We start from the raw sequence: 27,056 nt of genomic DNA, 5'->3' as shown, positions 1-27,056 counted from the left end.
AATTAAAAATAAAATATATCTTTTTTCAGAAGTGGTGCATTTAATAAAAAATAGTCTAGCAATCACTTCAAAAGTAACAATAATTTTCAAATTTTCTTAGTGTATATTTGAAAACTCCAAATACAGAGACTACAATATGCAACCCCTTCCAAATTATCACATAGCAATTAATCTTTCCGTTTACCCCTACTAAAAGTGAAAATGGTTTCGTTTTATTTACTTTGCTTTTAAGACTTTGCTTTTTAAGAGTCTTAGATTCACAACAAAATTGAGAGATGGTACAGAGACCCCTATGTATATCATCTACCCACATATGTATAATCTCCCTTTTTTATCCTGCCTCACCAGAGTGGTACATTTGTTTTAATTAATGAGCCTGTATTGCACACCACAATTGCCCAAAGGCCATAGTCTTTTAGGATTAAATCTTTTAGTGCTTTAGGGTTGGTTTTGTTTTCCTTTGTTTTTTGAGATAAGTCTCAAGTACCCATGAGTGTCCTCAAATTCACGTAGCCAAGGCAATATGAACTTATACTGATGTATTTTGTGGACAATCATTTCATTTCCCACTACCACTGGTCTTTTAGATTATTGGTTTGTCATTAATGCACAAGTCAGGACTACATTTAAATTAGGGTTGGTGCAAGGCATCTTAAATGGGGACATCATGAAGCAGCATTTCCTGCAGCCTTCGAGATGGTCTACAAAGGAGTTTTGCTGGTGTAATCATAGAAATGTGCTGCAGGTGAAGGGGGATGAGCTTGTGCCATAAGGCAGGCCACTGTTTAAATGAATGGCTTTTGCTCAAGGATACTGTTGCTCGGAACCAAACCAACTGAGCTTCAGTCTGCAGTCTTCCTTCTTACCCCTTCTTCCTCTTCTTCCTCTTAGGTACCAGGTCAATACCACACAGTCTCTGAAGATTGTTTTTAGTTCCTTAGGCTCTTTCTCCTTTGCCTTCCACAGACATTTGCCCCAATAAATCCCTTGCATTTTTCATCTCATCTTAGTGTCTGTTCTCCAACCATCCCTGAAGATCACAAATAAGTTGACTCAAGAGGAAGTCTAGAATTCGAGGATCATCTCATAATAACTAGTATAGATGCACACGCTAGTATTAATGGTAGGATATATAAAAATATATCTATATATGTACATTTATACAGACATAAAGAGGAAGGAGGGATGGAGGGGGAAAGAGAGACAGAATTTAATTCAACATCTTAGAATTTATATTGGAACTAGAGAGGCGGCAAAGCAAGGTGATGTCAAAGTAACCTCAACTAGGTGTCCATATGAGGCTGGGCCCCCAGTTGGAGATAAAGAGAGGAGCTGAGAAGAGAAAGGAGAAAATGCCAAGAGAAACATGGCCTACTTATCTGTTGGCCCATGTAGTTCCTGCTTCTGAAATATTTCTAAGAATGAATTCAATTTGTCAAAGGCAAATCAATTGAATTCAAAGTTATCATCATGTCACCGAAGCTAAGGATTATTTTTTTTTTTTTTGCACATCTAAAATGTGTCTTGATGGTAAGTCATGCTTGATTTTGTAAAATGCAGCACACTTTGTGTTAAAAGATCTTATTTTTAAAAAAAAATACTACTCTCTTTTAGGAGAGGTAAAAGGGAATTAAATTTGTCAAACTTTTTTTTATCAAAAATGGTATTTCTTATGCTTAAGCAGACCTCAAGGGTAAAATTATGTGCATGAATTTTTGCAGTCTCCTCCTGACTAGCCTTCATTACACTGCCATCCACTTTTCATATATGCTGTTTCTCTAACATAACATTTTTTCTTTTTATGTACATCAGATATGTTTCACGAGTTGTTTTATTAATACCAACATGAAAACCATATTTGAAAGGACACCTGGATGAGTGCTCTGCGTCAAAACATAAAAATTACAATAAACAAGCGTTGGAAATTGGTTAATAAAACAGAAGACATTATTTCAAGTCATTATGATTATTTTCAAAAATGCAAGAACATTAAAAAACAGTCCTTTACTCTGATCTACTAAGGGACATACCTAGACTTTTGTAAGACTTACTACATAAAGAATAAAATCTTGGACTAGAGAGATGGCTCAGTACTTAAGACTACCCACATTGGGAGGTTCACAGCTCTCTGTAACTCTAGCTCCAGCGAACCCAACACCCTCTCCTGTCCTCCACAGGTACTTCTCTCTTCTCTCTTCTCTCTCTCTCTCTCTCTCTCTCTCTCTCTCTCTCTCTCTCTCTCTCACACACACACACACACACACACACACACACACACACACACACACATAAATGAACAAACACATTTTAAAAATAAAAATAAAAACGTATGCCAGGTTTTGGTTTCATTTGGATTCATTTGAGAATCTTGATATTTCCTTTGTTTATCAGATGACTGAAAGTGTCTTCTGGATACCCAAAGACCCATTAAGATCCCCCTCAATAGAGAGAGGGCCAAATACAAAATAAAGAGTCTGGGCAAAACAACTCTGGTTTGGACTGTTTTATTCCTGATAGTAGTAGTAGCATTGAGACCAGAAAGGAAATAATTATTTCGTGGCCAATACTCATTATTTTTATATTGATGTCATGAGGGATGACATGGGGTACAGTACTTGGCGTTAAGTAATGGTAATAGACATTTGTTAAGAGACCATTTAAGTAAGTGACTGGGTAGCCAGGCCACGGAAGTACATCTGGTACCCACAAGAAATCTAGGCTCCGAGCACATCCGCTCTGACTCAACATGCCCAGCAAATTTTCTTTTTAGAGTCATAGTAACCTGACAGAATTAACTTTAGTAATGAGTGTTGACAAGACATTGCCAGTGTAATTTCACCAGAGGTTAAATAAAATATCTAAAAGTTAAGATGAATCATACACAATAAGTTCATCCCTGCTTTCTTTTTCAAGCAAAAAGAGGATCCTGGAAAGATGAAAAATGTTGCTTCCCATATTTTAAAAAAACAAATATCTAACAACCTTAAAGCATTTACATGTTTTTACAATCTTAAGATGAAGTTTGTTGAGGGTAAGGGCTGGCAAACATTTTCTGTTTTGTTTCCAAACCCAAATATATTCTAATTATTGGCAATAATTTCTTTTCATTGTTTCTAGGGTTCTATTTGGAGAAGTACAATAAAGTATATACCACTAAAAAGATGAGGTTTCTCTTTCTCATTTCTGAAATAATTCCTTTTAAAAATGTCCCTGGCTTAGGGAAAATTTTAAAAAGGTTTTCTCTTTGAAAAAACTCACATGATTGAAGAGATCTCACCTTCAAAGAGTTTGCCTCCCGAAGGAGCCCCCTTTGAGAATTTTAAGTATTGCACAGGAAATGTATTCTTTGAAGATTTTCATGTTAAAAAACAGTTGCATGTCTTGGGTATCCTCTTTGAAGTTAAAAAAAAAAAAACAATATTTAAAGGATCCCCTCCCTTGGATGTTTTCATGTTATGGAAGGCTGATTTTCTGGGGAAATGTTCATTCTCTTAGAGCAGCTTGCTTTCCTTTGTCCCCTCTTTATTACTCTGACTTTGATTATTTTGTTCTGATGAGACTACTGTGCGAGGAATTCTCCTAGATACCATGAAGCCACGATTGAGTTCCGCAGCCCCTTCTTATATATCACGTCAGATTCATAAGTACTATAAAATTACTAACTCCTAAGAAACCAATATAGAAATAAAGACAGATCCAGTGGTATAGACCTATAAACTCAGATATCCAGGAGCCTGATGCGGGAGGATCGCAAGGTAAACACCAATGTGGGCTACCAAGCCAGTTGAAGAGCACCCAGAGAATCCTTGTGAATCCTGTCTCAAAATACCAACAAGAAGGGGCTAAGGATGTGGTGTGGTGGTAGAGCACATACCTTGGTATGCCCAAGGCCAGGGTGATGCAGGGAAATTGGAGCCCCTTCTTGGGGTTCTTAGTCTCATTAACATAAGAATTTGATGATGGACTCAGGACAGAAGCTCATGAAAAATTTTCATTAGAGTTTAAAAGAAAACCTCCCAGGCCGGTAAAGCTGTAAAGCTCATCAGCTGCCTAGAGGAGGAAAAGGGAAACAAACAAACAAACAAACAAAAAAAAAAAAAAAAGCCATGTCTTTAAAGCCATCATAGAAGTCAACACGTGGCAGATAAGCAGCTCCAGGGTGGGGAGGAAGTGGTTAGAGAAAGAGCAGTGACTCCCGGGGTGGGGGATGGGGAGGCTGGTTAGGGTTACTATTGCTGTGATAAAACACCATGGCCAAGGCAACTTGGGGAGGAAAGGGTTTACTTGGTTTACGTATCTTGAATCACAGTCCTTTGACAAAAGCCAACGCAAACTACACAGGGCACAAACCTGATGCAGAGGCCGTGGAAGAGTACAGCTTACTGGCTGCCTCGGCTGCAATTCTTCTGGAACCCAGGACCATCAGCTCTGGGATGCCAATTAATAATTAAGAAAATGCCCGACATTCTTCCCAATCTTATTGAGGCATTTTCTCAATTGACACTCTCTTCTCTCCGGCGACTTTAACTTGTGTCAAGCTGACATAAAACTAGCCAGCACACGGAAGAAGCAAAGAAAGCATCTGCTTAGGCTCTGGCCAGCATCCAAAAGAAGAGACAGGAAAAGCAAGAGAAATGTGTGCCTTTCCGACTCAGATCTCAGCAAGGCAGGAAGATACAGCTGAACTGTATGGTGGTTCACTGGGACGATGCGGGGGTGGGGGTGGGGGCGACCGGGCAATGGAGAGAAAAAGTACAGTACCGGACTAAAGAGAAAAAAGGTATCCCATCTCTCCCTCTTACCTTCTTAGGAATGGTTCCTTGACCGGGCAGTTGACCTAGCCCAACTGGAATTTTAGGTCTCCACCAAATCTGGTCATTCTATTCTCTCGGCCAGGAGGTGTGTTGTCTTCACAGGTTGTTTTTGTTACTCTAAAGTAAGGGTATGGGGAAGAGACAAAGGTATCCACACTAAGGAAGTTTCTAGGAACTGGAGAATGACTCAGGAATTACTTAATTGATTATAGATAATGGAATGCCCCCCAGTGAAAGATCTAATCAACATTGTATCCTGAAACCATATATAGCTCAAGAAGAATGGGAGAATGTCTTAGGATACATTGGGTCAGTATATATGTGACAACTCAGGATGTATAATACCAAGTTTCTTTCATTTTACTAACTTTTTAAAGAAGATTTATTTATTATTATACAGTTTTCTGCCTGGATGTACACCTGCAGGCCAGAAGAGGACATCAGATCACATTATAGATGGTTGTGTGCCACCATATTGTTGCTGGGAATTGAACTCAGGATGTCTGGAAGAGCAGCAGCCCCATTTTACTAACTTCTTATAAGACTCTAATAGGTTCTAGATGTAAGAGTGCTTAAAATAAAGCTTTAATGTTCCCCCTCAAAGAGCTTACAGTCTATGAAGACTCTAAAGTGCCTACAAATCACAGTCAAATAAAGTACTGCATTAAGCACAACAGAAGTAAGAAGCCCAGCCTGTATAGGGAGTTAGAGGTGGGAGATGCAGGATTAAATCTGTTACAGCAGGTGGCCTTTGGGCAAGCACTGCAGCAATGTTTAAGCATAGAGACTAGCAAGTCACAATTGCACCAAGAGACAATTTAATGGGATAGAGATATTCATTCTTGTTGTAATGAGAGAAATATTAGAGAATAGAATACCTAATAAAAAGAAGATATGCATATCTATCTCCCAAAATAAGAGAAAGTGTGCTTTCTTATTTGAACATTTTTTAAAAATACATGTGTCTATGTATTGGGTTGCAACTATATTTATTAAGGTAGGTCTTAACAAAACAAAACAAACAAAAATTTAAAAGCTCCTATGTTCAAAAATGAAAATTTTGAAGTAATTAATTGCAGGAGAAAAGACACAGTTGACAGAGACATCAAAAGATGGAAACAGTAGCTTGTTAAAGGACGCAATAGCTCACCCTCTGGAAGATCGAGTTCACCAGATAATCGAAGTAAGGCTAAAGAAATGAAAAGAGGTGAGGAAAGGGTAAACTATAGAGGTACTTGACATCAAAGCCAAAGATGTCGGGTATTATTCTGAGCACAGAAGAGCCGCTGATGGGTTTTGGACAAGCAAGAACAGTATCAGAGCTATGTGCCAGGACAAGTAAAGTATCATGACGGATTGCAGAAGTCATTAGAACTGAAGGACCAATTATGACATATTACAATACTAGGGAAACAAGCGTGGTGCTTTTTATTTCAAAAGTGATATGTACGTAAAAAACTACTCTGTAAATTTTAGAATACCAGTGTAGACAAAAATATCATCTCTGTAGTTTCAAGTAGATTTTTTTTAATTTTAAAAATTAGAAAATAAATAAATAAATAAATAATTAGGCTTAAGGGAGATCCGAGATGGCGGTGCCTAACACACACCTTGTCTAATCAGCAGGACAGCAGTGACTATTCAACAACCCAAGAGCTGATCTGAGAACCACAAAACATCAGCTCTGGTGACCCATGGGCAAGAGGGATCCAAATTTTGTGGAACATGGTTGTAACTAGCCTCTGGCCACCGGGCAAAAACCGCCAAGTGCCCAGTTCCCACAGAAACAGTTTCACGGCCTTCCAAGTGTAGCGCCACACACTCAGCAGGTGAACAGCTCTGTGCACTCCCTAGTGCACAGAACTCCCTGGGGACCGCCAAACCACCAGCATCTATGGGGTCCTAGCATTGATCAGACCCCGCAGTTGGAATCACAAGCGGATCTGATGTCAGGTCACCCAGAAAAGCCACAGAAAGAGCTCCTGGGTCCCCTAACAGCCACCGTGCCTGAGAGCCTGCCACACGCTCAGCTGGCGGACAGCTATCGAAACTCTTATTGCACAGTTCTAGCTGGAGTCTGCAAAAATCACCAGTGTCTGTGGGTTCTTACACCGAGCAAATCCCACATTCGAGATCACAAGCAAGTCTGATCTCAGGTCACCCAGAAAAGCCACAGAGAGATCTCCTGGGTCCCCTCACAGCCGCCACGCACCTGCTGGACAAAAAATGAATTGGCTGGCAGGCTGCTCTTGCACCCCTTAGTGCTTAGAACTAGCTTAAGTCTGCAAAACCACCAGTGTGGATGGGTTCTAGACACCGAGCAGACCCCACAAGAAGGATCACAAGAGGATCTGATCTCAGGTCTCTCAGAAAAACCACAGAAAGTTCCGAGGTCCAAGCAGGCACTGGGCATACACTCCAACCAGAGACATCACAGTGGTAAAAGGTCAGAGCGTAAGAACCCCCAAAGCAATTCCCAGGACCATTTGATACCACAAGAAACAGCAACCAGCAGTCCCACCACCACAACAAGCCCTGGCAATACTGTCTCAGCTAACGCACATGAAAAGGATTTCAAACCTAGGGTTGTGAAAATGATAGAGGCCTTAAAGGAGGAAAACAAACCCCTCAAACTAGAATTGGAATACATAAAGAAAGAACTGAACATATCACTTGAAGAAACTACAGTCAAAAAGGAGAAAGAAATGAATAAAATGTTTCATGACCTAAAAAGGAGATCCAAGCTATGAAGAAAATACAAACTGAGATAATCCAGGAAATGGAAACCCAAGAGAAGAAGACAGGATCTACAGACACAAGTATGACCAACAGAATTCAAGAAATGCAACAAAAAAAAATCAGAGATAGAAGATATGACTGAAGAAAAGGATACAGCAGTCAAAGAAAGTGCTAAATCTAAAAATGTCTTGACACAGAATATCCAAGAAATCATGGACACAATGAAAAGACCAAACCTAAGTTTCATAGGAAAAAGAAGACTGCCAATTGTAAATATTTTCAACAAAATCATGGAAGAAAACTTCCCTAACCTAAAGAAAGAAATTTCCATAAATATGCAAGAAGCCTACAGAACTTCAAATAGAATGGACAAAAAAAAGAAAATCCTCCCACCACATAATAGTCAAAACATTAAATGTACAGAAAAAAAGAATATTAAAAGCTGCAAGAGAAAAAGGCCAAGTCGTGTATAAAGGACAACCTATCAGAATTACACCTGACTTCTCAACAGAGACTATGAAAGCAAGAAGGGCCTGGATGGAAGTCATGCAGACACTAAGAGACAACAGATACTAACACAGACTGCTATACCCAGCAAAGCTCTTGATCACCATAGATGGAGAAAACAGAATATTCCATGACAAAACCAAGTTCAAACAGTACCCAACCACAAACCCAGCTCTGCAGAACATACTAGAAGGAAAACTCAACACAAGGAGGATAATTTTACTCAGGAAAACAAAGGAAATGAATAACCCCACACCCACAAAAACAAAAGAAAGGAAGCACACACACACACACACACACACACACACACACACACACACATCACACACACACTCTATTACCACTACCAACATCAAAATAATAGAACCATTAACCATTGATCATTAATATCAGTCAGCATCAATGGGCTCAACTCCTCAATGAAGAGAGAGAGGCTAGCAATGAATGGGAAAACAGGACTCATCAATCTGCTGCATACAAGAAACACACCACAGCAATAAAGATAAATATTAACTTAGAGTAAAGTGCTGGGAAAAGATATCCCAAGCTAACGGACCAAAGAAACAAGCTGGAGTAGCCATTCTAGTATCTAATAAAATAGACTTTCAAAAAAAAAAAAAAAACAACCAATCAAAAGAGATGGGGAAGGACACTTCATAGTCATCAAAGGAAAAAATACAGCAAAATGATGTCTCAATTCTGAACATCTATGCCCCAAATACAGGAGTACCCACATTCATAAAAGAAACATTACTAAAGCTTAAATCACACATTAAACTCCACACTTTAATAATGAAAGACTTCAACACCCCACTTTCACCAATAGATAGATCATCACAGCAGAAAGTAAATGGAGAAACAATGAAACTAATAGATGTCATGAACCAAATGGACCTAACTGATATATACAGAACATTTCATCCAAATGTGAAAGAATTCACCTTTTTCTCAGAACCTCATGGAACCTTCTCCAAAATCGATGATAAAATTAGTCACAAAGCAAGCCTCAACAGATACAAAAAGATCGAAATAATTCCTTGCATCCTATCAGACCACCATGGATTAAAGTTGGATCTCAATAACAGCAAAAACAATAGAATGCCTACAAATACATGGAAACTGAACGACTCCCTACTCAATGATATCTGGGTAAGGAATAAAATAAAAAAAGAAATTAAAAAAAAACTTTCTAGAATTCAATGAATCTGAAGGCACAACATACCCAAACTCATGGGACACAATGAAAGCAGTGCTAAGAGGAAAATTCATAGCACTAAGTGACTTTATTAAGAAATTGGAGAGATCTCATATTACCAACTTAACAACACACCTGAAAGTTCTAGAACAAATAGAAGCAGATCCACCTAAGAGGAGTAGATGGCTGGAAATCATCGAACTCAGGAATGAAATCAATAAAACAAAAATAAAGAGAACTATTCAAAGAATCAATAAAACCAAGAGCTGGTTTTTTTTCCTGAGAAATTCAACAAGAGAGACAAATCCTTAGCCAAACTAACTAAAAGGCAAAAGGAGAGTAATCAAATTAACAAAATCAGAAATGCAAAGGGAGAAATAGCAACAGACAATGCAGAAATCCAAAGAATCATTTCAAAAGCCCATATGCCACAAAATTTGAAAACCTAAATGAAATGGAAAATTTTCTGGATAGATACCAACTACCAAAATTGAACGAAGATCAGATAAACATATTAAGTAGTCCTATATCTCCTAAGGAAATTGAAGAAGTCATCAAAAGTCTCCAAACCAAAAGAAGCCCACAGCCAGATGGATTTAGCGCAAAATTTTATAAGATCTTCAAAGCCAATATCAATTCTCTTTTAATTTTTCCATAAAATAGAAACAGAAGGAATATTACCAAACTTGTTCTATGAGACCACAGTCACCTTGATACCTAAACCATAGAAAGACTCTACAAAGAAAGAGCATTTCAGACCAATTTCTCTTGTGAACATTGACACAAAAATACTCAATAAAATACTCACAAGCAAAATCTAAGAACACATCAAAAATATTATTCACCATGACCAAGTATGTTTCACACCAGGCATGCAGGGGTGGTTCAATATACAGAAATCCATCAATGTAATCCATCATATAAGTAAACTGAAAGAAAAAACCCACATGATCATCTCCTTGGATGCTGAAAAAGGATTTGACAAAATCTAATACCCATTCATGTTTAAAGTCTTGGAGAGAGCAGGAATACAAGGCACATACTTCAACATAATAAAGGCAATATACAGTAAGCCTATTGCCAACATAAAACTAAATGGAGAGAAACTTAAATCAATTACACTGAAATCCAGAGCAAGACAAGGCTGTCCACACTCTCTATATCTCTTCAACACAGTACTTCAAGTTCTAGCCAGAGCAATAGGACAACTAAAGGAGATCAAGAGGATACAAATAGGAAAGGAAGGAGCTGGAGCAATGACTCACAGGTTAGGAGCATTGTCTGCTCTTCCAGAGGTTCTGAGTTCAATTCTCAGCAACCACATGGTGGCTCATAAACATCTATAATGAAACCTGGTTCCCTCTTCTGGCATGCAGTGTACCTGCAGCAGAACATTGTATACATAATAAATAAACCTTTTTAAAAATAGGAAAGGAAGAAGTCAAACTATCACTATTTGAGGAAGACGTGATAGTATACATAAGTCATCCTACGAAAATCCACCAAGAACTTCTGCAGCTGAAAAGCACCTCAGCAAAGAGGATGGATACAAAGTCAACTCAAAAAAATTAGTAGCCCTGCTCTATACAAATGACAAATGGGCTGAGAAAGAAATTAGGGAAACTACATCCTTCACGATAGCCACAAAGTATCTTAGTGTAACTCTAACCAAGCAGGTGAAAGACTTCTATGAAAAAAACTTCAAGTCTCTAAAGAAAGAAATAGAAGAAGATATCAGAAGATGGAATGTCCTCTGGTGTTCATGGATCAGGAGAATCAACATAGTAAAAATGTCCATCTTGCCAAAGGCAATTTATAGATTCAATGCAACTCCCATCAAAATTCTAATACAATTCTTTACAGACCTTGAAAAATCAATTCTCAACTTTATATGGAAAAACAAAACAAAACAAAACAAAACAAAAAATAGGATAGCTAAAACAATCCTGTACAATTAAAGATCTTCTGGAGGAATCTCCATCCCAGATCTCAAGTTGTACTATAGAGCAACAGTAATAAAAACAACATGGTACTGGCATAGAAATAGGCTGGTTGACCAGCAGAATCCAATAGAAGACCCAGAAATAAACCCATACATCTATGGGCATTTGATTTTTGACAACGAAGCCAAATCCGTACAACGGAAAAAAAAGATAGCATCTTCAACAAATAGTGCTGGTCTAACTGGACGGCTATATGTAGAAAAAATTCAAATAAACTCATATTTATCACCATGCACAAAACTAAAGTCCAAATGGATTAAAAACCTCAATTTAAAGTTAGACACCCTGAATCTGTTAGAAGAAAAGTTGGGGAAGAGCCTTGAACTCATTGGCACAGGAGACAACTTCCTGAACAGAACACCAATAGCCCAGGCTCTAAGATTAACAATTAATAAATAGGACCTCATGAAACCGAGAAGCTTCTGTAAGGCAAAGGACACTGTCAAAAGAACAAAGTGACAGCCTACAGACTAGGAAAAGATCTTCACCAACCCTACATCTGACAAGGGGTTAACATCCAAAATATATTTAAAAAACTCAAGAAATTAAATACCACCAAGCCAAATATCCTAATTAAAAATGGGGTTCAGAGCTAAATAGAGAATTCTCAACAGAGCAATATCGAATGGCTGAGAAATACTTTAAAAAATGCTCAATATCCCTAGTCAGCAGAGAAATGCAAATCAAAACAGCTCTGAGATTCTACCTTACACCTATCCAAATGGCTAAGATCAAAAACTCAAGCGACAGCACCTGCTGGGGAGGATGTGGAGAAAGGGGAACACTCTTCCATTGCTGATGGGAATGCAAACTTGTGCAACCACTTTGGAAATGAATCTGGTGCTATCTTAGGAAATTGGGACTAAGTCTACCTCAAGACCCTGCCATACCATTTCTGGGAATATACCCGAAAGATGCTCCACCATACAACAAGGACATTTGCTCAACTATGTTCATAGCAGCTTTCTTCATATTAGCCAGAATCTGGAAACAACCTAGATGTCCCTCCACTGAAAAATGGATAAGGAAACTATGGTTCATTTACACAATGGAATACTACTCAGCTATCAAAAACATAGAAAATTAGAAATGTGCAAGCAAATTGATGGAACTAGAGACAATTATCCTGAGTGAGGTAACTCAGACCCAGAAAGACACATATGGCATATTCTCATTCATAAGTGGATGTTAGTCACTTAATTCAGGTTAACCACATTACAATACAGAGACTGATGTGCCAACCAAGGTCCATGTAGGATGTTGACCTAGACCTTCTGCTCAGATAGTAGTAATAGGCAGCAGTAGATCTCAGATAGTAGTAGATAGGAAGCATAGTCTCCTTGCAGGTCCCACAATATTGGGAGTAGGGACTACTTCTGGCATGGACTCGGGCCTCCTAATGTTGTTCACTGCCCCCCCCCCGGCTGGGTGGCCTTGCCAGGCTATAGAGGAAGAGGTTACAGGTAACACAGAGAACACTGGATAAGCTGAGGTCAGATGTCAGGGGGAGGAGGGCTCCCCTTTCTAAGGACTAGAGGAGGGAGGGAAAGGGGATGAAGGAGGGGATGGCATCAGGAGGTGATGAGGGAGCAGGTGGGAGTGGGAGGTGATGAAGGAAGAGGCTGCAATCCAGATATAAAGAATTCAAACTGCAGAACAAGCAGGTAACTTATATTGCTAATCCCACTACATGGGAATAGCTCTGAGACTGGCTGAGATACGAAGGTCTATGCATAGACAAGGCTTCATGTTGGTCACAGATTCTCTGTGACTTATAATGAGGCCATTCTCAGTATGGCACGAAGGAAGATTTGCAGATGTCCTACTTCTGCTCATACAATGAGCAGAGAACCAGCGTTAATTGCTCTGTGCATCCTGCACACCTCATACAATCATCATGTTAGAACTGTATAATGCTTGTGAGAAATAATGTTTTCAGAACCAAAGAACCAGATAATGATGCTGGATCAGACCTGACAGGATTCATTCCTCTCAGCATGCCGGACACTGACATCCTGCATCCTCCATGTTCCAGCCCCAGGCTCCTCAGTTGCTGTTACACATCACAACAGGACAGCTTCCAGGACAACATTGTAGAAAGCTTCTGATCCCAATTGGCCCAGTACTTCAGACTCTCCCACACAGGATTCCTATTAAGCCTGGAATTTTGCAACATTTAGAAAGTGGACCGCAAATGCTATCCCTGACTTATTTAACCATTTTCCCCAATTTTGGCCGGGCCCCTTCAAAGGTATTATTCACCCTAAATCAGCCTGAAGAAACCTTAAGAGAATGACGTCTCATTTCCTCTAAGGGGGGTTGGGTAGGTTTCTGTTTGCTCTCTCGGTCTACAGATGCTTATCTTCATCAGGAGTTGGTTATAAGTTATTATTGGTTTTTTTTACAGAGAGAAAACCAGGTTGGACTCAGGGATGTCTCTCTTTTCCTTTATCTTTCTTTTGTAGGTAAGGAGATAGCTGAAAAGAAAGAGGGATATAGAAATAAAGAGAGAGGATAGAACAAAAGGTAGATTATTGAATCTACTCCTCAACTCAAAGCCTTAATTATTATTCACAAATAAGGTTACTTTTAATTCATTGGTATTGAATTTTGTATAATGATGCAAATCATGGTCATGTCAATTACTAGTCTAATTTTATCCCAAGAATATATATCATAGGACTAATAGATAGATATGATTCTATAAATAAATAAGGTAAAATAGTTAAATAAGGTCTTCAAAAGCCTCAGAGACCTACAGAATATGGCATTTAAAGATATTTTTATTATTCTAAAGATTCATTGACAACAAGTCACGTTAGCTCCTGGCAACACCCAGCCTGCCTCAAGAAGATGATGAACATCAAAGAACCTCCTTATGGAGATGGTTTCAAATGTGGCAAACCTGCCAGTGGGCAAAAGGTCTTAATTTTTTGCCACAGACAGAATTCTGCCTAAAAGTAGACAAGCTTAGATGTAGGCAGAGTCAATGTCTGGACTCGGCCAAGACAGAGTAAGCAAGTCCTTAATAATCCCTGCCTTGAGGATATGTCTGTCAGATATATTGGGCTAGAAGGCCAAAGATGATGTTCCAATGTTATAGAGACTGTTGGGTAACTGTTCAGGCAGTAAACTGTCTCAGTCATTTTTTCATTTTGGAAGCTGCTAATCTGCACTTCTGGTTCACTCAGGTATTTAAACTTTATTCCTTCTCAAGTCTCCGATGGAGTTGAAGACCAGATAGTTTAGTTTTACAATTAAGCTTAGTTGATTTGGGGTTAAGAAGTTTTTAGATCAAGATAGATGTTTTAAGTTAATAGAGATGAGATGTGATAGATAATGATCTTTATTCAGAAATTTAGACCCAACAAGATAAGAAAGATGTTTGTTTCAAGTTTGTCAAATACAAGTAGCCAAATCATTATGAATGTAACATTTATATAATTCCTGATTGTCTCAGGGTTCTTCCTGCTGCACATAGTTTATTTTATTTATGTGTAATAATATAAATGTATATGTTAAAAAAGAAACATAATTTTTTTAAAAATTAGGCTTAAAAACATTCCTCTTGATTATATTCTTTCAAATAGGATGTTTAAAGTTTGCACTTCAGTAGGAATGAAGCAATGGTTCACCAATTAGGAGCATTTGTTACTCTTCTAATGAACCTGGGTTCTACTCCAGGCACCCACATGGCTGCTCACAACTGTCTGTCTCTGTAGTGCAGAGGATCTGAGGCCCTCCTCTGACCTCTATGGGCACCAGGACTTACTTGGTGTGTATATACGTCCATTTAGGTGAAACACTTGTATACATAAAATAAAAATAAATAAATATTTAATAAATGGTTTTAAAGTGTACCATAGCCATAATATATAACAACACTAAGCCTTGGAAACTAAAATTCATACAGTTTTTTTTTCTTAATGTTAACGAGGCATCTCCCTATTTGTTACAGTTCAAATATGAAATATCTCCCATAAGTTGGAATGTTAAGTGCTTGGCCCCAGCTGTGAGTCTGGGATATTCTGGAAACTTCAGGAATTGGTACCTACTGGGAGTAGTCATTGGAGGTGGGTCCTTAATGACTCTTTGTCTCCCTCCTTTTTCCTGACTACACTGAGGTCCTGAAGCCCCTCCTACACATGCTTACACTACAAGTGTTTTCTGTGCAAGCAAGAGAACTGAAGTTCAGATCCCTAGAACTCACATAAATGTTGGGTGAGTGCAGTCCTGCCTGTTATTCCAGCCTACAAATAAAAAGTGGGAAGTCCCCAGACCAAGTTGAGTTTGATTGAGAGACTATCTAAAAGAAAAGATGGAATGATGATCACAAAAGATTCTGCCACTAACTACGTGTGCACATGTACGCACAACACGCACACACATACACACACACTGCACATGCACACACATGCACACATGTGCTTGAGAAGAAGAAAAATAAAAATAAATAAAACTGAACTCTTTATCTTTTAAAAATAGCTTTCCATTTTGTTCTGCTAGTCTGTGATAATTGCTATTGTTATTTTTTTTTCTTTTTTAATCACTTGGCTTATTCAGAATACCCATATAAGTAAAATTACACAATATATGATTTTGTGGTTTAGGATTTCATTTAGTCTAATGTTTCCAAAATTCCCCACATTGTATCACACATCAGAATTTCATTCCTCTGTAATGTGACTATGTGTTTTTATTGCAGCATCTCATTAGATGCTAACTTAAGGAGTCCCTGAAATCCTCCTATAGGCTTTCTAGTTTTATCTGACCCTAGCACTCTGCAGGCCACAGCTCTGGCTTGCTGGCTTTCTGCAAGCTAACAGTTTTCCATCTCCTCTAAAAAGCTAAAGGGGCCATTGGCAGAACTACTTGCCAAAGAGTTGTTCAAAAGCCCCTACCCTTGTAGTCTCCAAGTACTGTCACATTTCAGTTTCTGGACGTAGCCATGAATGAACCTTCCAAATCATTAGTTTTCTAGCTTTATTGAGCTTCCTGTATGCCTAACACCTTGTCTGACCATTGATCCCAGCTGAAGCGTCCTTCCCAGCTCTGCTGGTAGAGTTGGCCATTGCCACGGAGTCACTACACATCAATATGTTGAGATTTGCTGAGAGGGTTGGAATTCTTTATTTTAGAACACATGCAGTCACTGAAGCATTGCTGGTCATCTGAAGGATGTTTGATAATCGTACATGTAACAAAGTGTACCAAAAAAAAAAAACCTCTCTTGGAATATGTTTATATGATAATATTTTGAAATGGCTGAGATATTTAATTTCCAGCTCTATTAAATCAGTTTTGTACCATTCTCTATATACCTGAGACGGTTGCTAAGGAACTATTCAATGTAAATATCAAGTAATTCAGATTTGGACTTCAAAGGGCAAAGTGATAAATCTGAGAGATCAGACGGAGATAATGGCGCTTTGTTTTCTTTTTCTCTTTTTTCCCCACTTGCAAATGCACAGAGGTATTCGGAAGTCTCCTTTGTTGCTGTGTTAGGGGCCCCTCACCTTGACTGTCAGGACATTCACCCCTCTTGGATGCTATCAGGCTGCCTGTGTACTGCATGAGGTCTGTCTGTGTTCCTTCATATTTCTCTCAATAACAAATGCAGGCCTACTGTGGATTCTCCAATATCTATCATTAAGATGAATAGAGAAGCTAGGTTAGACCAATGGAATCCATTCTTTGTTTCATTTCTTGATTCGAGTTCCTTTTTCTTCCAGAAGTAATAACTGGGTATGCCTGTCACTTGTTGCTGGGCAGGCCATTGCAGCTCCTCCCTACCAGCAATTAGCTCAAGAGCGGCAATGTGGTGCAAGGTTGGCCAGATCAGAATCATATCCTGGGTTCTTCTTGGAGCTTGTGGAGAAGGAGAGAGTCCTTTTGTCTAGAGTTGCTGAATTAAGGCACTGTACCTCAGAACTGACCAAGGCCAAAACAGAGGAGAAAAGGGCTGGCAGGTAAACAATAACTGATGCCCCGCCCCCCACAACAGATTTACATTTTTGCATCCATGTCTCCCCAACCTTTCCTATGTGCCTCTAGTTCGTTAGCCAATGTATACCCTTTCTATTGGCAAAATAGTGGGTATCTTCCATCATGTGCAAATTAGAGTCTGCCTCATAACACACAGCAAGCTTTAAAGTAAATGGCACATTTGGAAACACATAGTAATTATGAATAAAGCATCTCGTTGTGAAAATAACTTTAATTCTTGAGGTATTGTGGCTGTTAACTTTCATCAGCACTGTTGTTCTTCTGCACAGCAACTAATGCAGAGTTTCACTCTGTGCACTGACACATGTGATCAGAACCTCACACTGTTCCTGCCCACTGTGGAAGCACATGGTATGCCTCAGCCACCCTGATTTTTTTTTAGAGGATGAGTATATGACGTTAAAACTGATCAGTGTGCCAACATCAGTATAAAAAATCACTGAGAGGACTCCACCCAGACAGGCAAAGTGAGAATACGTTGAAGAGCCTCTGCAGCCGTGATGTCTTCCCGGATACTGCACTTGGAGTCTGTTCTAATGTCATCTAGCATTCCTCCTGTTTGACCTGTGGTCTGTCTCTGTCTAGCTGACTGGATTATACCTGTTTCCATGACAATGGTAGGGTGTCAGCAATGGTCTCAGGAATGCACAGGCAAGCAAAGCAATCACCACGAAAACCTAGATACAAGTGAGAATGAAATGGACTTGGAGTCCTGAAAGAAGGCACTGTAAGGTCACACCACCAAAGGTATGGATACAGGAAAAAAAAAACCACAGAATGTGCTACATCATGGGCCTAAACTGACCTGTCCCCTCAGATGTCTTGTTTCTATGAACTAACAAGTTCTCTGTTGTGGGGCTTAAGTGTGCTTTCCTACCTCGTGTGCCCCCCCACAGTCCCAATGCTAGACTGACTGACTTTTGCAGCCAGACTTTCATCTCCTGCAAGATGAGGATCATATACACACATATCTCCTTCAATGCTACTGTTGGCCAGTGCTTAGAAACTGGACTGCTTTAACCATTACAGTTGAAGAACTGTATGAGGCTTGCATAAAGGCAGCCTCTAGTTACCTATGGCCATTCAGTCCTGGGCAATGGTCAGGCTGCACATATACTGCAAGTGATAATATTCACCTTAAACTTACTGACATATGACTAATAGGTAACCTATAAGATAGCATAGCTCTGAACTGAAAATCCCTCTGCTGTCCCTTTTAAGCAGAATGACTATGGTTAAGCATATGAACCTTTGGTCTCAGGTTTTTGCCTTTAAGACAAAGTAGACTGCCAAAGAGTCTTCCTACTCTTAAAATCATTTCAAATTATCTAGTAGTTTTTGCTAAAAAGTTTAGTACATTATGTAGGAAGTTTGATATTTTGCAAGGCTGTGCAGATGGGATGAAAGTTTCTGTTTTCTTTTTTAAAGTAACATTTATAGCAACTTTTTCTGACTTATAAGTAGTGAACACACTCTATTGAATACATCCCTCTTGGATTTCTGTGTTGCTCTTAATGCCCATCATGATAGTAGTCAAAGTGTTGGCTTGTGGCAAGGAAGAAAGTCACACATGTGAAGCCTTTCTGAATCAGATTATTACCTTTAGAAACTTTGGGTGAGAGAGACCTTTCCTGGACACACATGGACACACACACACACACAGAGAGAGAGAGAGAGAGAGAGAGAGAGAGAGAGAGAGAGAGAGAGAGAGAGCGAGGAGAGAGAGAGAGAATCCATGCCAAGCCAAAGTACAACTTGGTAAAACAATGAGTTTTATGGGCATGACTTACAGGAGTATAAATGAGGACCTACAGGAACACCGATGGCTCAAAATTAGCTGTATAACTGAAAGGTCCACCTCAACAAGGGCTAGGACTGATGAAGGCTACAACCCTGGAGTACTCTCCATGGCTTGTAGACAGAACCATGGGTCCCAAGATCTCCTTTCTGCCAGTTGGATGGTCGGTGTTCTCCCAACCAGCTGTTTCCTCTGCTGAATCTGGGAAAGAGCCCTGGAGAACCTTCCAGGTTTCTCCTTTGCCAAACATCTGATACTTTGCTTCTTTCCTGAATTTTAGGATTCCCCATCTCCTTCCCAGTAGGAACATTCCAGTAGAGAATAAGGTGCTCTTCAGTGGAAATGTCTAAGTGCCTACACTCTTGCTTCCATGTGAAGACACAATTGGAGGTCAATGTTTGTGAACTTGGAGGCAAGTCCTCACACACTGAGAGCAGCAGCTTGGTCTTCCAGCCTCTAGACTGTGAAACGTGGATGTCTGCTGTTCCTAAGAGATTGAACCTGTGGTATTTTAACACAAAAACCTCAACAGGTTAACACAAGAAAGAGTTGACAATGTAGGAAAGAAGAAAGCCATGTAGGAAAGAGAGAGCTCATTTATAACTAGGTTGGCCAGATAATTTAGGCATATAATTGAGAGAGAGAACACTAAGGACAATTGCATTTGTCTGGGAGTTAGAACTGTGCCAGACAAACCAGTGTGTATAGTCACTCTATGAATAACCCACCGGTGCACCAGTGTACCCACAACAGTACAATGGAAGGTCAACACAATATGGTTGTTAGATGTGTGCCCTTACATGTCACAGAACAAGGATAGATTTTACAGCATGCAAGGAAATAGATGAGATTGCTTTCTGTCAATTCTTTAAAACACCCTTCCTCCGGCCAGAGCTTTGAAAGACATTGAATAACAATGAATTGAAGATTAGGATACCAGGCAAACACATCTCTTGAAAATTGCAGGTTAAAAATAGACCTGTGTATTTTAACAGTCAAAGGAAGGGTCATAACTGCATCTTGTATTATTAAAATTAACAGTGACATATGGGAATATTTACTATCACTTTAATTCTCGAAAAATGGGAAAAAATTCTCATTTTTCTGAGTAATAATTTGCTTACAAATGAGAAGGTAATTGAACTGTGACTTTTTACTGTTGGTGCTTTATAGAGTTTCATTTATCTTGAAAAATAAAATAGATTTTTTTTAAGGTAGCACTATCATTTCAATGTCTAGAGGCATGCTACATGGTAGAGCACCTGTCAAGAGTGTGCAAGGCCCCTGAACTGAATCCTGTGTCACAAAATAAACAAATAAACAAGGCATTCTCATTTGGCTGCCATTTCAAACAGCGGCTTACCTTTCTTCTACTTCTGTCGTATTTAAGGGATGTTTCTAGCGGGCAGCATAGTTGGTTCTGCTGGTTAACCCTGACTCGGGCTATGTCTGTTTCCTTCCCCCAGTGCTGGGGTCACAGGCGCACACAGCCTTGGGTGGCATTTACACAGGTGCTGAATACCCAGACTCAGTCCCGCCTACTCTCAGACTGAGTCATCTCTCCAGACCATCTTCCACATTATTTTTAACCCTTCTACAGTCCAATTAGCCCTTCTAGCAACTTTCAAAATTCAGAGGTGTCTTTCCAACCGCTGGAAGTTCCATGCTATTTTTAAAAAAGCAAAGCCAACTGTACATTTGATTTAATGTAATAATATAGTATAAAAAGTTATCTTTCTTTTTTTTTTTTTTCACCATGGCAGGTCTCAAATCCAAGGCTTCATGCATTCTAGGCAAAAGCCCTCCCACTGCACTACATCTCCATCCCTCTAATAATGCTGCGTGTTTTCTATTCCCAGTCTCACGGTTTTTTACTCTTCATTATCTTTATGCTTTTCTTTTAAATTTTTGAGCATATTATAATATCTAAAACATCTGCTAAGCTCCATCATCTCTGGCTTGGAGGATAGCTCAGTTAGGAGAGTGCTTGCCTGGCTTTCACAGAATCCTTGATTCAGCTGCATATACCTGGCTCTAGGGGGGTCTAAGCCTATAATGTCAATACTGGAAACATGGAGGCAAGAGAATCGGAAGCTCATGGTCATCCTTGGCTCCACAATGAGTTTGAGGCCAGTTTGGAATATAAGACCCTGCTTCAAAAATAAAACAATCGCCAACATCTCTATGGTTGATGTGTATAATTATATTGTTGATATCTCTCTGATACGAATCTCATTTTCTGCTTGTTTGAATATCCTTCACTTTTATCCTGAGTTCTGGGCATGACAATTTTTATATTGTTTCTAGGGTTGTACTCCTCTCTCTCTCTCTCTCTCTCTCTCTCTCTCTCTCTCTCTCTTTCTCTCTTTCCTCTCTCTCTCCTCTTCCATCCCTCTTCCCGCCTCTTTTCTCAGTGCTGAGGCATCAGTCAAGGGCCCCATCTATGCTAAGCACTTGCTCTGCCATGAGCCACACCGCCCGCTCTCTTGATTTTAGAGAACGTTGACATTTGTTTGGCAGACATTTCAGGTCTTTTTGGATGAGTTTGAATCTTTCAAGATTCTTTTTATAGCTTGGTTAGGGATGACGGTGAAGAATCTTAGCACTAATTCAGGCTCATAGCTCATATTTGGCCTTTCATGTGTCTCTACTAAATACCCTTGGAGATGGGCATTGCCTGTCAATCTCTGCCTTGCAGGGATCCCAGTCTCTCCCAGCCTTATGTGGCAATGGAGTGCCCCAGATGACACCTCCTCAGTCACTTTTACTGGTCATGCCCCCCCTCCTTTTTATTGATAATAGATTCTTGCCTCATACACGATATCTTGACTATAGGTCTCCTCCCTCAACTCCTCCCAGTTTCTCCCTACTTCCATCCCATCTGGGTCCATTTCGTTTCTGTTTCTCATTAGAAAAGAGCAGCCACACACACACACACCAAAAACAAAAACAAAACAAAACAAAACAAAAAACCCAAAGTATGTGTGGTGGTTTGAATAAGTATGGCTGGCCTCCATAGACTCATGTCTGTAAATGCTTGGCCCATAGGGAGTGGTGCTATTAGGAAGTATGGCCTTGTTGGAGTAGGTGTGGCCTTGCTGGAGAGAGTATGTCACTGTGGAGGCGGGGCTTTGAAGTCTCATATAAATAAATGGAGTCTGCTCCTGGCTGCATTCAGGTCAAGATACAGACCTCTCAGCTTGTCTGCCTAGACGCTGCCATACTTCCCACCATGATGATAATGGAGTAAACCTCTGAAACTGTAAGTCAGACCGAATTAAATAGTGTCCTTTATAAAAGAGTTGCCTTGGTCATGGTGTCTTTTTCACAGCAATGGGAACTCTAAGACAATAAGATAAAACAAAAACCACCAAATCGATGTTGGACAAAGCAAACTAACAAGAAAAAAGAGCCTAAGAATCAGAGGCCCACTTGTTCACAAACTTACGAGTCCCATAAAAACACTAAGCTGAAAGTTACATATGCAGAAAGCCTGGTTGTCTTAGTTAGAGTTTCAATTCCTCTGATGAAACACCATAACCAAAGTCAAGTTGGGGAGGAAAGGGTTTATTTGGCTTACACTCCCACATGCTGTTCATTGCCAAAGGAAGTCAGGACAGGAACTCAAGCAGGGCTGGGACCTGGAAGCAGGAACTGATGCAGAGGCCATGGCGAGGACGTTGCCTACTGGCTTGCTACACAGGGCTTGCTCAGCCTGCTTTCTTAGAGACCCCAGGACCAACAGCCCTGGGATGGGCTCACCAATGGGCCCTCCTGCATTGATCACTAACTGAGACAATGCCTTACAGCTGGATCTCACGGAGGCACTTCCTCAAGTGAGGCTCTTTCCTCTCTGATGACTCCAGCTGTGTCAAGTTGGCACATTAAAACCAGCCAGTACAATGGTGCTGACCAATGTTGGCCCTGAGTTTGGTGCTTCAATTTCTGTTCTCTTGAGTTTCTTGAGTTCAGATGAGCTTTGATTGATTGATTGATTGACGGACTGCAGGCCTTGTTTTCCTGGTGTCCTCCATCCCCTTGGGCTCTTGTAGTCTTTCCACCTTCTCTTCTTCAAAGTTCCCTGAGCTCCAAGGAGAGATATTTGATGACAATATCCCACTTAGAGCTGTGTTGTCCAAGATCTCTCTGTGTATAATGTCTTGCTGGGGGGTCTCTGTAATTGTTCCTATCTACTGGCTTTATAATGTTTCCTCCTGTACAGGAACAGCTTACTGGGCACCAATAAAATCAATCCAAGGTCACTCTTGCTGATGTCTGGAGCTCCTTTCTACTTCCTTCCCCTTCAAGTCCTCAGTGTTTCATACTTAAGTGCTTTAGTTTCACTCGAATCTGGACTCTGCCATCCTGTTTCTGTTCTGCCTAAGTCTCTCCTCATGATAGTCCCCCAAATGCCTTCAGATGTGAGGCTAAAGGGCTCCTAGGGTTTGACGCATCACCCCCCCCCCGCTTTTGCTTCTGCATCATTTGTCATATATATGAAAACACTGTTTCTTCACATTTTGCCAAGTCCCCACTGTTTGAGTTTTTCAATCTCAATGTGTGCAAAAGAATCGGATACTAGTTATTCTTTGACGGAAAAAAAATACTATTTTTTAAACTCCTCTGTGATATTGTTATAGAGGAAGGGAACAGTGTCTACCAGCACCCCCCTGAGAAGTGCAGTGTTATTTGAAAGCATTACTTCTTAGAGTTGATGCTATTGGCTCTCAAAGCCATGTGGCACTAGGATGATATGTCTCAGAGAGGTGGCGTTGTACAGTAAAGGTAACCAATCACTCACAGACAGCAACTCTCTCGGATCTTTTTTTTTTTTTTTTTTTTTTTTTACCATAGTCAATTTGTTTGATTTACTAGTTAAGGTTATGTTTTCCTTTTCAAGCCAGTGAAGCTGGATTGGGGGTTAGATGATAAGAAAGTAGACCCTGACCCATGAGAACGTGTTCGGTTTGAGAGTTACAAATTGAAGACAATAATGTTGGGTGGGGAGAGAGGGAGAAAGAGAGGAAGAGGGGACTGATCCCTGTGGCCATCATCACTGTGGCACAATGGCCTTGTCCCCATTCCAATTAGGCCAGATGCCCAGACTGTGGTGAGCCTTAGTGCCATGAGAGACTCCCACAGGATCTTGGCCATCATTTCTTCGCCCAATTGATGCACGTTAATTAATATTTTGAAACTATTTATGTATTTGAAATACATGCTGTGTCTATGAAATCTTTCACAATAAGAAGTTCAAAGTTTTGCTTATGGTGAGATAAACTTTATAATTAAAAATTCCATAATTTGCATTTTAATTTTTTTGAATTGAATATTCCTATAAGTACCTTGTTACCAGAACGCAAGAAGCAAACACAGGGCGTGCGGGTGAGGAAGATAAGAATCTTTTTTTCCAATGCATCATCAGATTTAAAGATAAAGTATCCAGAGGGGATGATGAATTGTTGCTATGTGTAACTTGATTAAACATATTTCAGCATTACAGTACAAGTAAAGAGACTGGCTTATCACGGTGAGTGCAGCAGTTTCTGGCCTCAAGGTACTACAAAGTGTGTGTTGGTGAAGTACATGAAAAACAGACTTAAGGGGGTAATTAGAATACCACAGATGAGAATGGGTGATGGAAAGCCAAGGGACACTACTACAATATAAAGGGAAAGACTTTTGTGTAGTAGTGATGCACTGACTCCATTGAAGTAGGCAGACACTAATTAGGTGAAGGGTACTATGGCATAAAGTGGCATGGGTGAGCATGGGAAAGCTGGGAAGATGTTAAATAGGGGCATTAAAGCAAGAAATGGTGTGGCAGGTGCTGGTATTGGTGTTTTATGTGAACCGTAAAGTGGGAATACCTGGGAATGAGGTTTAGCACTATGACATTATCATCCCATGCTAACAAGACCAGACTTCATCTAACGGCGGTGTCGGGGGACGGGGAGAGTCATCAAAGGATTCCAAAGGATTTATTCCATGAAGAGAGCTATATTTTACATAGGGTGGAATGTGGAGTTAGTTTGGACAATGGTAACTATAACAATCCAAAAGTCACTATAGCGATTAAATGAAGAGGTGATAATGCCCCTCAACAATGGGCAGTGTGTGTGTGTGTGTGTGTGTGTGTGTGTGTGTGTGTGTGTGTGTTGGGGGGGAGGGTTTTTTTAACTTTTATTTTTTTTTAGATTTTTTGAGACAGGGTTTCTCTGTGTATCCTTGGCTTTCCTGGAGTCGCTCTGTAGACCGGCCTGGCCTCAAACTCACAGCAATCCACCTGCCTCTGCCTCCCGAGTGCTGGGATTAAAGGCATGCACCACTACGCCCAGCCAATTTTTAATTTGCTTTTTGTTGTTGTTGTTGTTGTTTGGGTTTTTTTTTTCTTTTCTTTCTTTCTTTCTTTTTTTTTTTTTTTGTTTTTGTTTTTTGTTTTTGTTTTTCGAGACAGAGTTTCTTTGTGTTATCTTGGCTGTCTTGGATTCACTTTTGTAGACCAGGCTGGCCTTGATCTCACAGTGATCCGCCTGCCTCTGCCTCCCTAGTGCTGGGATTGAAGGTATGTGCCACCACCACCCTACCTGAGGGAGAGGGTTATTGATGGAGTGAGAAAATAGCATAGATGGCACATCATAAAGGACCTGAAACATACGTTCTTCATCCTCAAGATTAGAACAAAGGAATGCAAAATGTTTGTGTGTATTGATCAGCATGAGATCTGCTAGCTGAGAAAGATTTATTTTATGGTTCTGATTTTTTTACTCAAAACAGTGTGCATGGGAGTGCATGTGTTGCTAATATGTAAGCAGGTTTAGGGTAGTGGTCTCGGTATAGATCAAAGGGTCAATAAGAGCAGCTATTAGTGTAGATGCTATTGTCTAGTTGGAGGTTTGGAAATATGATGCTCTGGTGCATGAGCCAAAAGGCTGGGAAACTTTCCTCTAGTGGCACACAATTGTCCAAGTGTAGGGAGAAAGACTACTAATGGAAGTGTGGCTGGGTTTGGTCCTGATAGAGATGAGAGGGCAGGGCTTCTCTGAGCAGCAGGAAAAAGCTTCATTGGGTTATCAAGACCAACATTTTCCTCATACCAGGAAAGAAAGAAAACACTATTTAAAGAAAAAAAGCTTGGGGCTGAACTGATGGCTCAACAGTTAACGGCACTGACTGCACTTCCAGAGGACCTGGGTTCAAATTTTAACATGCGTCTGGCAGCTCACGACTCTCTGACACTCTCACATAGACATGCATTCAGGCAGAACACCAATGCACCAATAAAATAAAGGTGAATAAAACTAAAAAGAAGAAAAGATTGTCTGTAATATCCCTGTAGTGGAAGGGGATGGTACCATGAGAGCTCCTCATGAGAAAAACAAGGTGGGGTGTTATTTCAAAGAATTAGTTCTTGGAGTTGATTCTAAAGGCTCCCAAAAAGCCATGTCTCACTAAAATGATTTGCAAGAGAAACGTGAGAAAATGTGTTTTGTTCAACAGAGAGAGGAGAGGGCATATAATCAGGGAGACAAAGGGAGAAAAAGAGATGGCAGATGTTTAACATTGCTCAGGATACCTCTTCATAATCATCCTTAAGGATGTGAGGACAGGGTGCAGGAGAGGTGCCTCTGTGAGCAACAATGCTTGCAGTGAAATGTAATGGAAGTTTTAGTTCTCTGTAAACTCAGTTCTTATATAAACACGTTTTTGTTTTAATCCCACGTGTGGGATTTTAGTTTGAGCTTTAGTATGTCCACAGCTGATAATTGCCTGCTGAGGGGCATGGTCTTTGTCAGGTGGTAATGAGCTGCCTGCTTCCTCTAGCACAGAGAGGGGGTGGTCTAGGACTCTGAGGAAAATAAATAGGAGAGCCTGAAGAGAGAAAATGTGGTGTGCAGTGGTGGCATGCGGCATATGACATGTTTGGAGAGACCAGAGACAAAAAGTATGGCAGAAGGAGAGAAACACTTCAACACAGGGGCTTGGAGGAGACT

At 40.1% G+C, this 27,056-nt stretch overlaps 1 long non-coding RNA gene across 2 annotated transcripts; it reads right to left on the bottom strand.

The window, feature by feature from the left end:
• Window positions 1–951: 951 nt before the first annotated feature.
• LOC311583034 lies at window positions 952–20,479 on the bottom strand. 2 transcript variants are annotated; one of them, XR_014774366.1, is made up of 3 exons: window positions 20,426–20,479; window positions 4,803–4,931; window positions 952–1,030 (listed from the first exon to the last, which is right to left on the bottom strand). It is a non-coding gene; the product is annotated as an uncharacterized lncRNA (long non-coding RNA). The 2 variants fall into 2 exon arrangements; XR_014774367.1 differs by lacking the exon at window positions 20,426–20,479 and adding an exon at window positions 5,965–6,109.
• Between the last annotated feature and the right edge of the window lie 6,577 nt (window positions 20,480–27,056).

Source organism: Acomys minous, assembly GCF_964271855.1.
Source record: "Acomys minous genome assembly, chromosome: 14".
NCBI lineage: Eukaryota > Metazoa > Chordata > Mammalia > Rodentia > Muridae > Acomys > Acomys minous.
Note: the sequence above shows the minus strand (reverse complement) of the source record. Positions and strands in the feature narration are given on the sequence as shown.